Source organism: Nicotiana sylvestris, chromosome 9, assembly GCF_000393655.2.
Source record: "Nicotiana sylvestris chromosome 9, ASM39365v2, whole genome shotgun sequence".
Taxonomy (NCBI): Eukaryota; Viridiplantae; Streptophyta; class Magnoliopsida; order Solanales; family Solanaceae; genus Nicotiana; species Nicotiana sylvestris.
The window spans coordinates 49,566,071-49,582,762 of NC_091065.1; positions in this window are offsets into that span (position 1 = coordinate 49,566,071).

Genomic DNA, 16,692 nt, shown 5'->3' on the forward strand with positions numbered 1-16,692 from the left:
ATTTTTGCCCGCCTAGAAATACTCCTACAAAATATTTTAAAAAATAGGGTTTTCTAAATTGTTTTCATTTTTATAGTTTTCTTGTTAATTGCTTTGCATTTAGTTGCATTTTTGTGCACATTTAATATTTTAAAATCATGAAAAATACACTAAAAATATTCAAAATTTCATGCATTGCATTTTAGGTTGTTATTTGCATTTTTAAGGTAAGACGTTAATTAATTGTTTATTAAAACAAAAATCACTAAAATAATGTTTATTTTTACATTTTTAGCTTTTAGTGTTAAATAAGTAATTTTCTTTCACTATGTAAATAGTATAAATGGATAATTAGCTTAAATTTACAAATTAGAATGATTTAGGACTTAATTTAGGATTTTATTTAATTTAATTAGATTTTAAATCAAAGAAGAGAAAGAAAAACAAATAAAATGAAAAGGGTTTTTGTTTCTTTAAAACTGGACTGGGCCAACTTTAAATGGTCCAATTACTCCGAAAATACCCAAAATCTGCCCAGCTAAGTCAAAATCGGTCCAGCCCCATAATAACCCCAAACGACCCCATTTTCCCTCCTCCTAAATCCTAGCCATTGATCTTCAATAGATCTAACGGTTCAGAACTCACTCACCCTTTAATATTTAAATGTCCTAACACCTCCTACCCCCCCCCATTTCAAACTCCCCACATCGGAAATCGCACCACCATCCACCGTCACTCTAACCACCGATGACCGCTGGCCAGACTTAACCAAATAGCCTCAAACCTACAACAATCAACTCCTCTTCTTCTCCTCTACCTCACCCCACCAACCAAATCAACAAAAACTCAACCAAAATCAGTGGATCTTAAATCCAAAACCCCTAGAAACCTAAGCCCTACCGTGCACCGCTGCCAAAAATCACTTACGACAGTGGCGGAACCTCAAAACCACCCAAACGTACCCCATACACTCCCTACATCTCCTAAATATCACCATACCAACTGATATGCCAAAACCACACCAAAATCCCTAAATCTTAAATCTAAAAATCCATAAACCCTAGAGCCGCCGCCGGAAATCGCATATGGCGGCGGCAAAACCCTAAACCTATCTTAACTCATACCCTACAACCCTCACAACCACTAGAACCCCAATATACCCATAGATCTTAAAAATACCCTACTGAAAACTCCAGATCTTAGATTTGAAATTTTCAAAAACCCTAAAATCTATCTAGTTCGTATAATAATCCTCGTGCCAATATCTCCCATTAGGGATATCAAATCCCAAATTGTGTATTGGCATGAGGGGTTTTACGGCTAGATCTCTTTTTTTTCAAAACATTACATAGTTTGTATAATAATCCTAGCTCTCTCACCCGGGACTCAGATTCCAGTGAGTGTCTTGGCACGGGGGTTTTTAACAACTAGATCTTTTGCCAAAAAAACAGTCGTTGTTTAATTTCTTTTCATTTTTTTCTGTTTTATTTTTATTATGTGTTTTATGTTTATTTTATTTCAGTATTACTGTCTTTAGTTTTGTTTGTTGTATTTAAATTAATTAAGTAGAACTATTGTTGTTTTGTTTATTTACTATTTTGTTTGGTATTTCTTTAGGAATTGGGCTCCAATAAAAATGGTCTGTTTCACCTGGCTCATGAATTGGGTTTGTATGATTGACAGGCCCATAACTTTGGTAAAACTTAAGAGCCTAAGTCTTTAGACCAAGAGTCACCTGACTCAGGCCCAGAACCAGTCTGGTTTTAAGGCAATTCTAAGACCCTTAAAGGTCAATTGTGGAAATTTTAATTTTGAAATCTTTTAGAAATTGCTTGAAACTTTTAGAATACGGACAACTGTCCTAATGCTGAGTAGGAAAAGACAAGGATAAGATTCAAATATCCAGAAATTGGACAATTGTTCATTTTTTGAGATAGGAAGATACTAGAAATTGGACATCTGTCCATTTCTGTTGAGGAAAAATGCTTTTTCCTTGATTTTAGGGATGATGAAAGATTCCTTTTTTGTACCCTAACCCTTATCGCTTTCACTCCCTTACTCTATATAAACACTTTTCTACTTTATTATATAGATACCTGAATAGATCTGAATACATTTACACTCCTAGATATTGAAGAAAACACCTATTCACAGATACATAAAAAAAATTCTCAAAATTACTAAGTCTATACTACTTTTAAGTTCTTTGCCTTTCAATTTTAAAAACTTCTAAAAAACTAGTATTGGTATTTCAGAAACAAAAAACTAAAAAAAATTAGATTACTTTCCTACTAGTTTTGTCAAGCTAGGACTAGGAATTATTGGGTATTCTACTTGATTTCCTGCTGCTGTTTACTCAAGTTTCAGAGACCTATTTTCTTTATCTACTTGTTTGCTTGCTTCTATCAAGGTACTTTTCTTCTTAACACTGTAAAGTTTAACTTTGTTGTATCATGGCTATGACTCTACTGATTATCAAAAATCTGTGTTTTGTTTGAATACTACACGAATCATGTTGGTTGTTTGGTTGGGAGTTATGTATAAATTCATACAAAGTTAGTTGTTTACAATATTTAGTCCATTTAAGTTATATTAGATTTATGTTAAAGTTTTCTGGAAATTGCAAAGTTCTGTTTAAAGCTTCATAAAAATGTATACGATTGTGTGTTATAGTAGAAATAAAAATAGCATTTTTAGAAGACTCGTTAAAGTAGCAACAGGCAGATTGGTTATCATTGTTCAGTTGGCAAAAAATATAATAATTTAGCACTTTTTTCTCTATATTTTCTTGTACAATGAATTAGTTTAATATATTAGTAGCTTTACTATATTGTTTTAAACAATTAAATATAGTAGCTCCATTTTCATTAGTGTTGGGTCATGAAAACTGGGCTTTTATGAGCCAACTGAATAGCAGGCCCTAATAGGCCCATTGAATTGTATCCTTGGTTTCGGTTTGTTTACCTTGAAAATGGTAATAACAATTAGATTTGATTTTGTGGTTCTAAAAATATGTGATCTATTTTTATGCTAGTTGTTAGGCAATAGATGCTAAGTGAAATATTAGAATATAAGATAATAGCTTGTAAACAGTATAATAATAATCAAACCGAATGGTTGGAAATCGGAGCCTCGAGCTTGTGTATACGGGGCCTCGAGGTCGAGTCGGGTGCCCGGATAAGGGCAGCCGATGGAGGATTAGCAATTATGATAAATTGAATGGCGGCTCTTTATGACCAATAATGAGGAATAAAGGAAGAACAATAAATAGAACACAATAAATATAAGTAGTGAGATCAAGAGAATATGTTAAGTTAGGGAGTAGAGAGAATGTTCTTGTATATTCAATATTATGTATCATATGATCCTACAAAATGGTAAGGATCCCATTTATACATGAGAGGGAATCCCAATACAGTACAAATGTATTTATTATAAAGATATAGGGCTGGTACAACCATTTAATACCATGATACGAGTTTGAACTTAGCCTAATAGACTTTATCAGCTCTAGTCACGTGCCTTGGGAACCTCACGTCGATCCCCTGTAGCCGCTGATTTATATTGCCTTGAGACCGATCATTGTTTACACTGTCTCGAGGTCGATCACTGAGAACCCACAGGGTCGAAACCCCGAGCTAAGCTTAAAGCCTTCTAGGGGCGGCATTTACAAGGTGACTTAATGATCACAAAATCGGACCACTAATTTTTACCGTATACAGATAGTCCCCGCATTTCTTAGAGTGAAACGATAAGAAATGACTTTGATATCTATCTCCTCAAGCTTCCCGATGATGCCATGCTTATGATGTAAGCCTTCATGATAATTGAAGCGTCCCATTGGTTCATCTTTCCAGAACCATTCAATATACTGCCGGTTTATATTCTTCAAAGTGATAATATCTCCGCCGATCTGTTTCCCAAAATTCATTGATTGCACCTATCGCTACGTTTTCCAAAGATATTGATTGTGCCATCGGTTACGCTGCCACCCTTTCTATAAATGAAAGTTTTCTTGAACCAAAACTTCATTCAGATGTTCTCCAACAGCCTTTTACTCCTCTCTTCTCTTCGTCCTCACCCAACACTATTTCCCATGTTTGAAGCCTATGGCCATAAGGTCACACGGCAATGTTCTCATCAACTATGCCATGGCCCTTTCCCGAAGCTTTCCCCTACTGAGTGGGATCACACTAGTTTGTTGTTTTTGTTGTTGTTGTTGGCTCGAAATAATGAGAGAGAAATCTCAAATTATCTTTGCATTAAAGGACATGCGAACTATGAACTTCTACTCATCTCTCTTAACTACCCGGTGCAATGCTTCACTCCTTTTGCTTTCCGTGGAGTAAGGTGGTGCCATTTACTAACTGTTGCATACCGCACTGATGCAACGTCTCAAGAAGTGGCTTCACAATAGTGGTGCTGGCGAGACCCACACTCGCAGATTTTTCACCCAGCCACTTCTTCATCTTTTCTGCTTCTTCTTCATTTTTTTTCTTCTTCTTCTTCATCGTTTTCTGCTTCTTCTTCAATTTTGAAGATACCGTTCGAAAGAAAGATATGAGGCCCCTAAGGAAATTGTTCTCAAAGATACTGCCCCTGAGGATGTACCCCCGAGAGTAGATTAGGCTCGTAGCTGTTATATATATATATTTGTTTTTTTGTTTATGTGTAAGGACCCACAATTTTGTAATCATGTAAGGACCATTCGTGGGCTTTTGTAATCATTGTTTACCAATGAAAAAGTGTTTTTTCAATTTTGTACCCGATTTATGCTGGATTTTCTTTTATTTGTGTTTCTGAATAATCTTAGTGCATGACTCTACCGATCGGTCCGAATACCGGGCCCGGGTGTAGGTATTTCCCCGGTTCCTGATTGGTTAATATGATATCCCGTGGAGTCCTTTGTCATTCCTCAGATTGAGCCCGGATTGAATTGATAGAAGCTTAGGCTGTCGGGACCCCCGACTTTGAGTTGAGTGAGAGTAGGGCTTCGAATTTTTAGAACGAAACTTAGCCGTTCAGACCCCATCGATAGTCCTCGAGGGGGAACTTGGTCAGACGTCTGAGAATAAAGATAGCCCTTAGGCTTTCAAAGTCAATCCCTGAGTGAAAGTTTTCTCAAGCTCGGGCGACCTAAAAACTTGTTTTGAACTTTGAGCGAAGATAGCCTTAAGGAATTATAGATAGATCCCGAATGAGGGTACGTCTGGACTCGGATAGCCTCTGGATTAACGTAACCGAGAGGACATTTAACTTTATCCAAATGAGAGAAATAGCACTAAGGCTTTATTAGTATTTTTCGAGTGAAAATTAGCTCGGGCTCAGGTAGCTCAAGGGCCAGAGGATCGGGTAAATGACCAGCATTTGCAATAGCATAAATCCTCGAGGTAGGGTACCACCTCGAGGTCAAGCCCGCATTAGTAGATTTTTAGAGCTTATCTTCTTTTTGATAGAGTTCTTCGAGATCAGGTACCATCTCGAGGCTTGTAATGATATCAATGGCTCCTTAAAGCCTATATTCTTCTTGACAGAGGTCCTTGAGATCGGTTACCATCTCGATGATTGTAATGATATCAATGGCTCCTCAGAGCCTATCTTCCTTTTGACAGAGATCCTCGAGATCAGGTACCATCTCGAGGCTTTTAATGATATCAATGGCTCCTTAGAGCCTATCTTTTTCTTTACAGAGGTACTCAAGATCGAGTACAATCTCGAGGCTTGAAATGATATCAATGGCTCCTTAGAGCATATCAACCTTTTGACAGAGATCCTCGAGATCGGGTACCATATCGAGGCTTGTAATGATATCAATGGCTCCTTAGAGCATATATTCTTCTTGACAGAGGTCCTCGAGATCAGTACCATCTCAAGGTTTGTAATGATATCAATGGCTCCTTGGAGCCTATATTCCCTTTCATAGAGATCCTCGAGATGGGTACCAACTCGAGGCTTTTAATGATATCAAAGGCTCCTTAGAGCCTATATTCTTCTTGACAGAGGTCCTCGAGATCGGGTACCATCTCGAGGCTTGTAATGATATCAATGACTCCTTAGAGCCTATCTTTCTTTTTGACAGAGATCCTCGAGATCGGGTACCATCTCGAGGCTTATAATGATATCAATGGCTCCTTAGAGCCTATCTTCTTCTTGATAGAGGTCCTCGAGATCGGGTACCATCTCGAGGCTTGTATTGATATCAATGGCTCCTTAGAGTCTATCTTCCTTTTTGACTGGGATGACCTTACCGATCGTCTTAAGAATTAACGCCCCGATCCCCTATTAACTACTTTTCTCAAGTTTATTTCTTCTAATGTGATTTGCCGGGATGTTCGGTTTTGGGTTTCGGGGAGTTTTGGGACACTTAGTCCCTAAATGAGAGCTTAAGTGTTGGAAAGTTGACCATAGTCAGAACAGTGTGAAGACGGCCTCGGAATGGAAATTTGATGGTTCTGTTAGCTCCGTTGGGTGATTTTGGGGTTAGAAGCGTGTTCGGATTGTGTTTTGGAGGTCCGTAGCTAACTTAGGTTTGAAATGCCTAAAGTTGAATTTTGAAAGTTTCCGGTTCGTTAGTAAGATTTTGATCTGAGGGTCGGAATAGAATTCCGAGAGTTACAGTAGTTCTGTTACGTCATTTGGTTGAGTTTTTGATCGAATGCGGAATTCGGAAGATTTTAGAAATTTAGGCTTTAATCTGATGTGTTTTGGGTGTTTTGATGTTGTTTGAAGTGTGTTGAATATTTGTACAAGTTTGAATAAGGTTATAGAATATGTTGATGCCTTTGGTTGAGGTCCCCGGGGCCTCGGGATGAATTCGGATAGTTGACATAGGAAATTTTTGGAGTGAAGTTGCTGCAGTAGCTGTTCTTCTGGTATTTTCGCATCTACAAGTTGGGGACCGCAGATGTGGAGCCGCAGAAGCGGCGTAGAGGATCGCAGAAGTGAAATTTGGGATTTTCCTCAGGAACCGCAGATGCGGTGAAATGTCCGCAGAAGAGGAACCGCTCCTACGGTTAGAATTCCACAGATGCGAATCTGGGTCCTTAAGTGAAAGCCACAGATGCGAAACTTATTCCGCAGATGCGGTCCCAGGGCCGCAAATGAGGAAATCGTTGGGCAGAACATATAAATAGTTGTCTTCGCAAATTTGAGGGATCCTTTCACCATTTTCATCCAGGTTTGAAGCTTTTAAATGAGATTTTTGAGAAAAACAAAGGGGAATCACTAGGAGGTAACATCCTTGACTTCATAACTCGTTTTTATGTGATTAAAGACCTAATTAGTGGTGAGAAATTTGGGAAAAATGGGTAATTAGGGCTTGAGTTTAAGAGGTCTTTAAATGGGGATTTGAGGGGTCATTTGGACTCCGATTTCATTGTTCTTGTATGTATAGACTCGTGAGAGTACGAGGTTTCTGAACATGTAAATTTCACCCAATTTTGAGACGTGAGCCTAAGGGGCGTTTTGGTCATCTTACATAATTTCACGTATTAGCATAGAATTTAATTGTAGAATCAGTTACTTGAAGTGTTATTTACATTATGTAATTGAATTGAATAGATTTTGGTCATTTGGAGTCGAGTACTCGTGGCAAAGATGTAGTGTTGGGTTGATTTTGAGCCGGTTCAAGGTAAGTGGCTTGTCTAACCTTGTGGGGGGGGGGACTTTCCCTTTAGGATTTTTATATTTGGTAATTGAAATGCCTTGTACGTGAGGTGACGAGTGCGTACTTGTGCTAATTGTTGGAAATCCGATTTTCTGTAAGTACTTACTAGTATATTTCCTTTCCTGTTTCTATTACCTGCACTATTAAGCATGTTGTTAGCTTAGGAAAACATGTCTAAGTGACTTAATTACTTCATTTGATTTAACTGCGTTACTTCAATGCTGTGCAGCATGCTAAGCTAGAATCACTTATTGCCTTAATATGAATTTTGCTATTTCTGTTTATCTCCCTGCTGCTGCTGCTGCTATGTATTTATTTTGGGACTACGGATGTGCGATTCTGGAAGCTCCCCCTTGTCTGTTTACTTTGGGACTACGGGTTAGATTCCCGGTAGATCCCCCTCCACAGATATATGGAATTATAGGAATGCACCCGGTAGATTCCCCCAGTACTGAGTATTTACATTTGGGACTACGGAACGGGATTCCGGTAGATCCCTACGCACTATGAGTTGGACTACGGAACGGGATCCCGAGAGATCCTTCAGACATATATATATGATGGACTACGAGACGGTATCCCGGGAGATTCACTGGATATGTAAAGATGGCAATACATAACAGTATCCTGGGAGATCCCCGATTGTTACTATTGGTGCTGAGCTGTATTTCCTTTTCATGTTTACCTTATTCTGTTTAGTTGTTGTTGTTCTGTTCATCCTGTGTTATTTTACTGTTGTACTTATTTATACTATTCGGTTCTATACTGTTGATCTTTATATTTTATTTAACCTCAGTAGGGCCCTGACCTTCCTCGTTACTACCCAACCGAGGTTAGGCTTGGACTTACTGAGTACCGCTGTGGTGGACTCATGCCTCTTCTGCACATGTTTTTCATGTGCATATCCAGGTACCGCTAATCAGGTCTACTATCCACGAGGGAGGCAACCGCTCTAGAGACATCGAGGTATATCTGCCGCATCCGTAGACTAAGAAGTCCCTTTCTATTCCTGCTTTTAGTATTTACCCCTTCTATACCTTCCTGTTCTTATTAGACATTTCGGAGTTAGAACGATATAGTATTGTTCTTAGCTTGTGATTCATATGTTTTCGGGTCTTGGATTTATGTTTGGTATTTAGAGTTAAACATGGTGTTTGCCGAGCGGCACATTTAAACACCGTTATTGCTTTATTTCTATTTTTAAATTGTTTTATTTCCGCAAGTTTAGGCTTACCTAGTCGTAGAGACTAGGTGCCATCATGATGGTTCACGGAGGGTGAACCGGGGTCGTGACAAGTTAGCATCAGAGCTTTAGGTTCATAGGAGTCATGGATCACAAGCCGGTTTATTAGAGTCTCGTTTATCGGTGCGGAGACTTCTGTACTTATCTACGAGAGTCTATGTAACTGTTAGGAAAATTCCACTTCATTTGATTTCCTTGTCATGCGATATTTTGACATCACCATTCTAAACTTCTATCTTCTATTCTCTCACAGATGGTGAGGACACGTGCTACCCGAGATGATCAGGTACCCGCGCCCCCTACTGCAGCCATTAGAGGTCGAGGCTGGGGCCGGGGCCGGGGTAGAGGCTGAGGATACGCACGTGGTGCAGCCAGAGCACCTGCGCGATCTACCGCCGAGGTACCCCCAGCAGATCCAGTCAGACTCCAGGCGTCTAACACGCTTACTGCTACTACTACTCCAACTCTTCAGGAGACTCTGGCACAGTTCATGAGCATGTACACCACCTTGGCTTAGGCAGGGTTGTTTTCCCTTGAGTCTCAGGCCGGAGGGGCGGAGCACAGACTCCCGTCGCCCGTATTCCTAAGCAGCGAGTGCATGTTGAGCAGGTCCTTGAGATTATTCATGTGCCGCCTGGAGTGCCAGTTCAGCCCGAGGACAGGGCAGCGGCTTCCGAGGATGAGCAGTTGTGGCTTGAGAGGTTCAAGAAGTACAAGCCCCCTATATTTAGTGGTCTAGTGTCGGAGGATGCTCTGAGATTTCTTGATGCGTGTTACCGCATTCTCCGTATCATGGGTATCTCAGGAACGAGCGAGGTTTCTTTCACTACCTTCCAGCTTCGAGGAGCCGCCTTTGAGTGGTAGCGCACCTATGAGTTAGACAGTCCAGATGAGGCTACTTCACTAAATTGGACTCAGTTTTCAGATCTGTTCTTGAGAGAGTATGTTCCTCAGAGCCTTAGGGACGCATGGCGTGCAGAGTTTGAGAATTTGCGCCAAGGCGCTATGACTATCTCAGAGTATGCTGTCCGTTACACTAGTTTGGCTAGGCATACGCTAGCCTTGGTTTCTACTGTCGGCGAGAGGGTTCGCTGGTTTATTGAGGGCCTTATTCCCAGCATCAGATCTAGCATGGCTCTTGAGTTGGAGATGGATATTTCTTATTAGCAGGTGGTGATCATTGCTAGGAGGATCGAGGGTATGCATGCTAGGGAGAGAGAGGAGAGGGAGGCCAAGAGGTCTCGAGAGTCGGGCCATTATTCTGGTGCTCGTACCCCAGCTGCAGGTCATCATGGTAGGGGTTATATGAGTCGCCCTATTCATTCAGCTCTTCCAACCGCCAGTAGTGCTCCAGCTCCTCCTAGACCTCAGGAGCCTTATTATGTACCACCAGTTTCTAGAGCGCCTCTTGCGCAGGGTTCTTTCAAAGGTCAATCTAGCAGACCTGGCCCTAGCTAGTCACAACCACCACGTCCTCCCAGAGCTTGTTTTGAGTGTGGTGACATGCACCATATGGTAAGGGATTGCCCCAGACTTTGGAGGGGTGCACCTCCACAGACTTCTTAGCCACAGCGTACCCCGCAGAGTTCTTAGGCTATGGTTACAGCTCCAGTTGTTACCCCACCTGCTCTGCCAGCTAGAGGTGGAGGTCGGGGGTAAAGGTCGCCCTAGAGGGGGAGACCAGGCTAGATACTATGCCCTTCTTGCTCGTACCGAGGTTGTTGCCTCCAATTCTGTCATCATAGGTACTATATTAGTTTGCCACAGAAATACATCGGTTCTATTTGATTCAGGCTCTACTTACTCTTATGTGTCTTCTTATTTTCCTCCGTATTTGGGTGTACCTCGGGATTATTTGAGTTCCCCTGTTTACGGTTCTACTCTTGTAGGAGATTCTCTTATTGTGGGCCACGTTTATCGGTCGTGTTTGGTTGCTCTTAGTTGTTTTGAGACCAGAGATGATCTATTATTATTCAACATGGTTGATTTTGATATTATCTTGGGCATGGATTGGTTGTTGCCCCATTATGCTATTCTTGATTGTCACGCCAAAACCGTGACGCTGGCTATGCCAGGTGTACCACGTGTTGAGTGGAGAGGTACTTTAGATTACACCCCCAGTAGAGTTATTTCTTTTCTTAAAGCTCAGCATATGATTGAGAAGGGGTGTGACGCATATTTAGCTTATGTGAGAGATATCAGTATTGATACCCCTTCAGCTGATTCAGTTCCAGTAGTACAGGATGTTCCCGATGTATTTCCAGCTGACCTTCCAGACATGCCCCCTGATAGAGATATTGATTTTGGCATTGATCTATTGCCGGGAACTCATCCCATTTCTATACCTACGTATCGTATGGCTCCTCCTAAGTTCAAGGAGTTGAAGGATCAATTATAGGAATTGCTTGATAAGTGTTTTATTCGGCCCAGTGTATCACCTTAGGGTGCTCATGTCTTGTTTGTGAAGAAAAGGGATGGTTCTATGTGTATGTGTATTGATTATCGCTAGTTGAACAAGGTTACAGTGAAGAACCGTTATCCTTTGCCTCGTATTGATGATCTGTTTGACCAGCTTCAGGGCGGATGAGTATTTTCTAAGATTGACTTGCGCTCAAGGTACCATCAGTTGAAGATTCAAGAGCCAGATATCCCGAAGACTGCATTTAGGACTCGGTATGGCCATTACATATTCCTTGTTATGTCATTTGGGCTTACCAATGCCCCAACAGCCTTTATGCATTTGATGCACAGTGTGTTTCAGCCGTATCTTGACTCGTTAGTCATTATATTTATTGATGATATTCTGGTGTATTCCCGGAGTCGGTAAGATTATGAGCAGCACCTAAGGACTGTGCTTAAGACTCTGAGAGAGAAGAAGTTATATGCTAAATTCTTGAAATGTGAGTTTTGGTTGGATTCTGTGGCATTCCTAGGACACGCGGTATCGAGAGAGGGTATTCAGGTGGATCCGAAGAAGATAGAGGCCATGTAGAGTTGGCCCAAACCATCCCCAACTATAGTGATCTGCAGTTTCCCTGGTTTGGCTGGTTACTACCATCATTTTGTGGAGGGTTTTTTATTGATTGCAGCCCTTATGGCCAGGTTGACCCAGAAGGGTGCTCCATTTCAGTGGACGGAGGAGTGTGAGGCGAGCTTTCAGAAGCTCAATACAGCTTTGACCACAACCCTAATTTTGATACTACCTACAGGTTTGGGGTCTTATATGGTCTATTATGATGCCTTGAGGGTTGGCCTCGGAGCGGTGTTGATGTAGGACAGTAGGATGATTGCCTACGCGTCTAGACAATTGAAGATACATGAGAAGAACTACCTTGTTCACGACCTTGAGTTAGCTGCCATTGTTCAAGCCCTGAAAATTTGGTGCCATTATTTATACGGGGTTCCCTGTGAGATTTATACTGACCATCGGAGCTTGCAGCACTTGTTCAAGAAAAAAGATCAAAATTTGCGCCAGATGAGGTGGTTGGAGTTGCTAAAGGACTATGATATCACTATTTTGTATCACCCGGGCAAGGATAATATGGTGGCCGATGCTTTGAGTCGTCGGACAGAGAGTTTGGGGAGTTTGGCTTATTTACCAGCATCAGAGAGGCCTGTGGCGATGGATATTCAGGCCTTAGGTGGCTAGTTTGTGAGATTGGATCTTTCGGAGCCCAGTCCGGTTCTAGCTTGTGTGGTTTCTCGGTCTTCCTTATTTCATAGTATTAGGGAGCGACAGTATGATGACCCTCATCTGCTTGTCTTCAAGGACAAGGTTCAGTACGGTGATGCTAGGGATGTGACTATTGGTGATGATGGGGTATTGAGGATGCAGGGTCGGATTTGTGTACCCAATGTCGATGGGCTTCGAGAGTTGATTCTAGAGGAGGCCCATAGCTCGTGGTATTCCATTCATCCGGGTGTCGCAAAGATGTATCAGGATTTGAGACAGCACTACTGGTGGAGGCAGATGTAGAAGGATATAGTTGGATTTGAAGCTCGGTGCCTCAACTGTCAGCAGGTGAAGTATGAACACCAAAGACCGGGTGGGTTGCTTCAGCAGATAGAAATTTCGGAATGGAAGTGGGAGCGGATCGACTGTTGAGCAAGTTTGATGCTATTTGGGTGATTGTGGATCGGCTAACTAAGTCCTCTCACTTTATTCCTGTGTGTACTACTTATTCCTCGGAGCGGCTGGCAAAGATCTATATCCAGGAGATTGTTCGTCTGCATGGTATTCCAGTTTCCATCATTTCATATAGAGGTACCTAGTTCACATCACGGTTCTAGAGAGCCGTTCAGCATGAGTTAGGTACTCATGTAGAGTTGAGTACAACATTTCACCCTCAAACGGATGGACAGTCCGAGCGCACTATTCAGATTCTTGAGGATATGATTTATGCGTGTGTGATTGAGTTTGGAGGGTCTTGGGATTAGTTTTTGCCATTGGCGGAGTTTGCTTACAACAACAGCTATCAGTCCAGCATTCAGATGGCACCATATGAGGCTTTATATGGTAGGCAGTGCATATCTCCGATGGGTTGGTTTGAGCTGTGTGAGGCCAGATTGTTGGGCACAGACCTGGTTCAGGATGCTTTGGAGAAGGTTAAGGTGATTCAGGATAGACTCCGCACAGCCCAGTCCATACAGAAGTGTTATGCAGACCGGAAGGTTCACGATGTTTCCTATATGGTTGGAGAGCGGGTTCTGCTTTGGGTTTTGTCTATGAAGGGCGTTATGAGATTCGGGAAGAAAGGGAAGTTGAGTCCGAGGTTTATTGCCCCTTTTGAGATATTGATGCGTTTTGGGGAGGTTGCTTATGAGCTTGCCTTACCTCCCATCTTGGTAGGAGTTCATCCGATATTTCATGTTTCGATGCTCCGGATGTATCACGGTGATCTGTCGCACGTGTTGGATTTCAGTTCAGTCCAGTTGGACACGGATCTATCTTATGTTGAGGAGCCAGTGGAAATATTGGACAGGCAGGTCAGAAAACTGAGATTAAAGAACATTGCATCGGTGAAGGTTCAATGGCGGGGCCAACCGGTCAAGGAGGCGACTTGGGAGACCGAGCAGGATATGCGCAGCCGTTACCCTCATCTTTTCACTACTTCAGGTATGTCTCTATGCTCGTTTGAGGACGAACAAATGTTTAAGTGTAGGAGGATGTGACGACCCGGCCGATCGTCCTAAGAATTAATGCCCTAATCCCCTATTAATTGCTTTCCCCAAGTTTATTTCTGCTAATGTGATTTGCCGGGATGTTCGATTTTGAGTTTCAAGGAGTTTTGGGACACTTAGTCCCTATATGAGAGATTAAGTGTTGGAATGTTAACCGTAGTCGGATGGTTCTGTTAGCTCCATTGGGTAATTTTGGGGTTAGGAGCATATTCGTATTGTATTTTGGAAGTCCGTAGCTAATTTAGGTTTGAAATAACGAAAATTGAAATTTGAAAGTTTCCGGTTCGATAGTGAGATTTTGATCCGAGGGTCGGAATGGAATTCTAGGAGTTGCAGTAGTTTCGTTATGTTATTTGGGATGTGTGTGCAAATTTTTAGATCATTCGAACGTGTTTTGGTTGGGTTTTTGATCGAAAGCAGAATTTGGAAAATATTAGAAACTTAGGCTTGAATCCGATGTGTTTGGGTGTTTTGATGTTGTTTGAAGTTTTTTGAAGATTTGTACAAGTTTGAATAAGGTTGTAGGATATGTTGATGCCTTTGGTTGAGGTCCTGGGGGCCTCAAGATGAATTCGGATAGTTGACGGAGGAAATTTTTGGAGTGAAGTTGCTGCAACAGCTGTTCTTCTAGTATTTTCGCATCTGCGGTTTAGGTACCGCAGATGCGGAGACGCAAAAGCGAAATTTGGGATTTTCCTCAGGAATCGCAGATGCGGTGAAATGTCCGCAGAAGCAGAACCGCTCATGCGGTTAGAGTTCCACAGATGCGAAAGTTGGGTCCTTAAGTGAAAGTCGCAGATGCGACACTTGTTCCGCAGAAGCGGGACCACAAATGCGGTCCTAGGGCCGCAAATGCGGAAATCGCTGGGCAGAATATATAAATAGTTGCCTTCGCGAATTTGATGGATCCTTTCACCATTTTCATCCGGGTTTGAAGCTTTTAAGAGAGATTTTTGAGGAAAACAAAGGGGAATCACTTGGAGGTAACATCCTTGTCTTCATAACTCATTTTTATATGATTAAAGACCTAATTAGTGGTCAGAAATTTGGGAAAAATGGGTAATTAGGGCTTGAGTTTAACAGGCCTTTAAATGAGGATTTGAGGCGTCATTTGGACTTCGATTTCAGTGTTGTTGTTATGTATAGACTCGTGAGAGTATGAGGTTTCTGAAAATATATATTTCACCCGTTTTCTAGATGTGGGCCCCAGGGGCATTTTTGTCATCTTACATAATTTCACGTATTAGCTTAGAATTTAATTGTAGAATCAGTTACTTGAAGTGTTATTTACATAATGCAGTTGAATTGAATAGATTTAGGCCATTTAGAGTCAAGTACTCGTGGCAAAGACATGGCGTTGGGTTGATTTTGAGCTGGTTCGAGGTAAGTGGCTTGTCTAACCTTGTGTTGGAGACCTTCCCCTTAGGATTGGTATATTTGATAATTGAAGTGCCTTGTACGTGAGGTGACGAGTGCGCACTTGTGCTAATTGTTGGAAATCCGCTTTTCTCTAAGTACTTACTAGTATGTTTCCTTTCCTGTTTCTATTACTTGCACTATTAAGCATGTTGTTAGCTTAGGAAAGCATGTCTAAGTGACTTAATTGCTTCATTTGATTTAACACACCTTACTTGAATTCTGTGCAGCATGCTAGGCTAGAATCACATATTGCCTTAATATGAATTTTGCTATTTCTGTTTATCTTCCTGCTGTTGCTATGTATTTATTTTGGGACTACAGATGTGGGATTCAGGTAGCTCCCCCTTGTCTGTTTATTTGGGACTACGGGTTAGATTCCCGCTAGATCCCCTGCACATTTACTTTGGGACTATATGTTAGATTCCAGGTAGATCCCCCTGCACATTTACTTTGGGACTACGAGTTAGATTCCCGATAGATCCCCTTGCATAGTTATATGGAACTACGGGAATGCACCCGGTAGATTCTCCCAGTACTGGGTATTTACATTTGGTACTACGGAACGGGATTCCGGTAGATCCCCACACACTATGAGTAGGACTACGGGACGGGATCCCGGGAGATCCTTCGGATACACATATATGATGGACTACGGGACGGTATCCCGGGAGATTCACTGGATATATAAAGATGGGACTATAGGACGGTATCCTGGGAGATCCTCGATTGTTACTATTGGTGCTGAGCTGTATTTCCTTTCCATGTTTACCTTGTTATGTTTAGTTGTTGTTGTTCTGTTCATCCTGTGTTATTTTACTACTGTACTTATTTATACTGTTCCTTTCTATACTGTTGATTTTTATATTTTATTTAACCTCAGTAGGGCCCTGACCTTCCTCGTCACTACCCAACTGAGGTTAGGCTTGGCATTTACTGAGTACCGCTATGGTGTACTCATGCCTCTTCTGCGCATATTTTTCATGTGCACATCAAGGTACCACTATTCAGGTCTACATCCTTGAGGTAGGCGACCGCTCTAGAGACTTCGAGGTACATCTGCCGCATCCGCAGACCAAGAAGTCCCTTTTTATTCCTGCTTTTAGTATTTAGCCTTTCTGTGCCTTCCTGTTCTTATTAGACATTCCGGAGTTAGAGCTATGTAGTATTGTTCTTAGCTTGTGATTCATGGGTTTCCGGGTCTTCA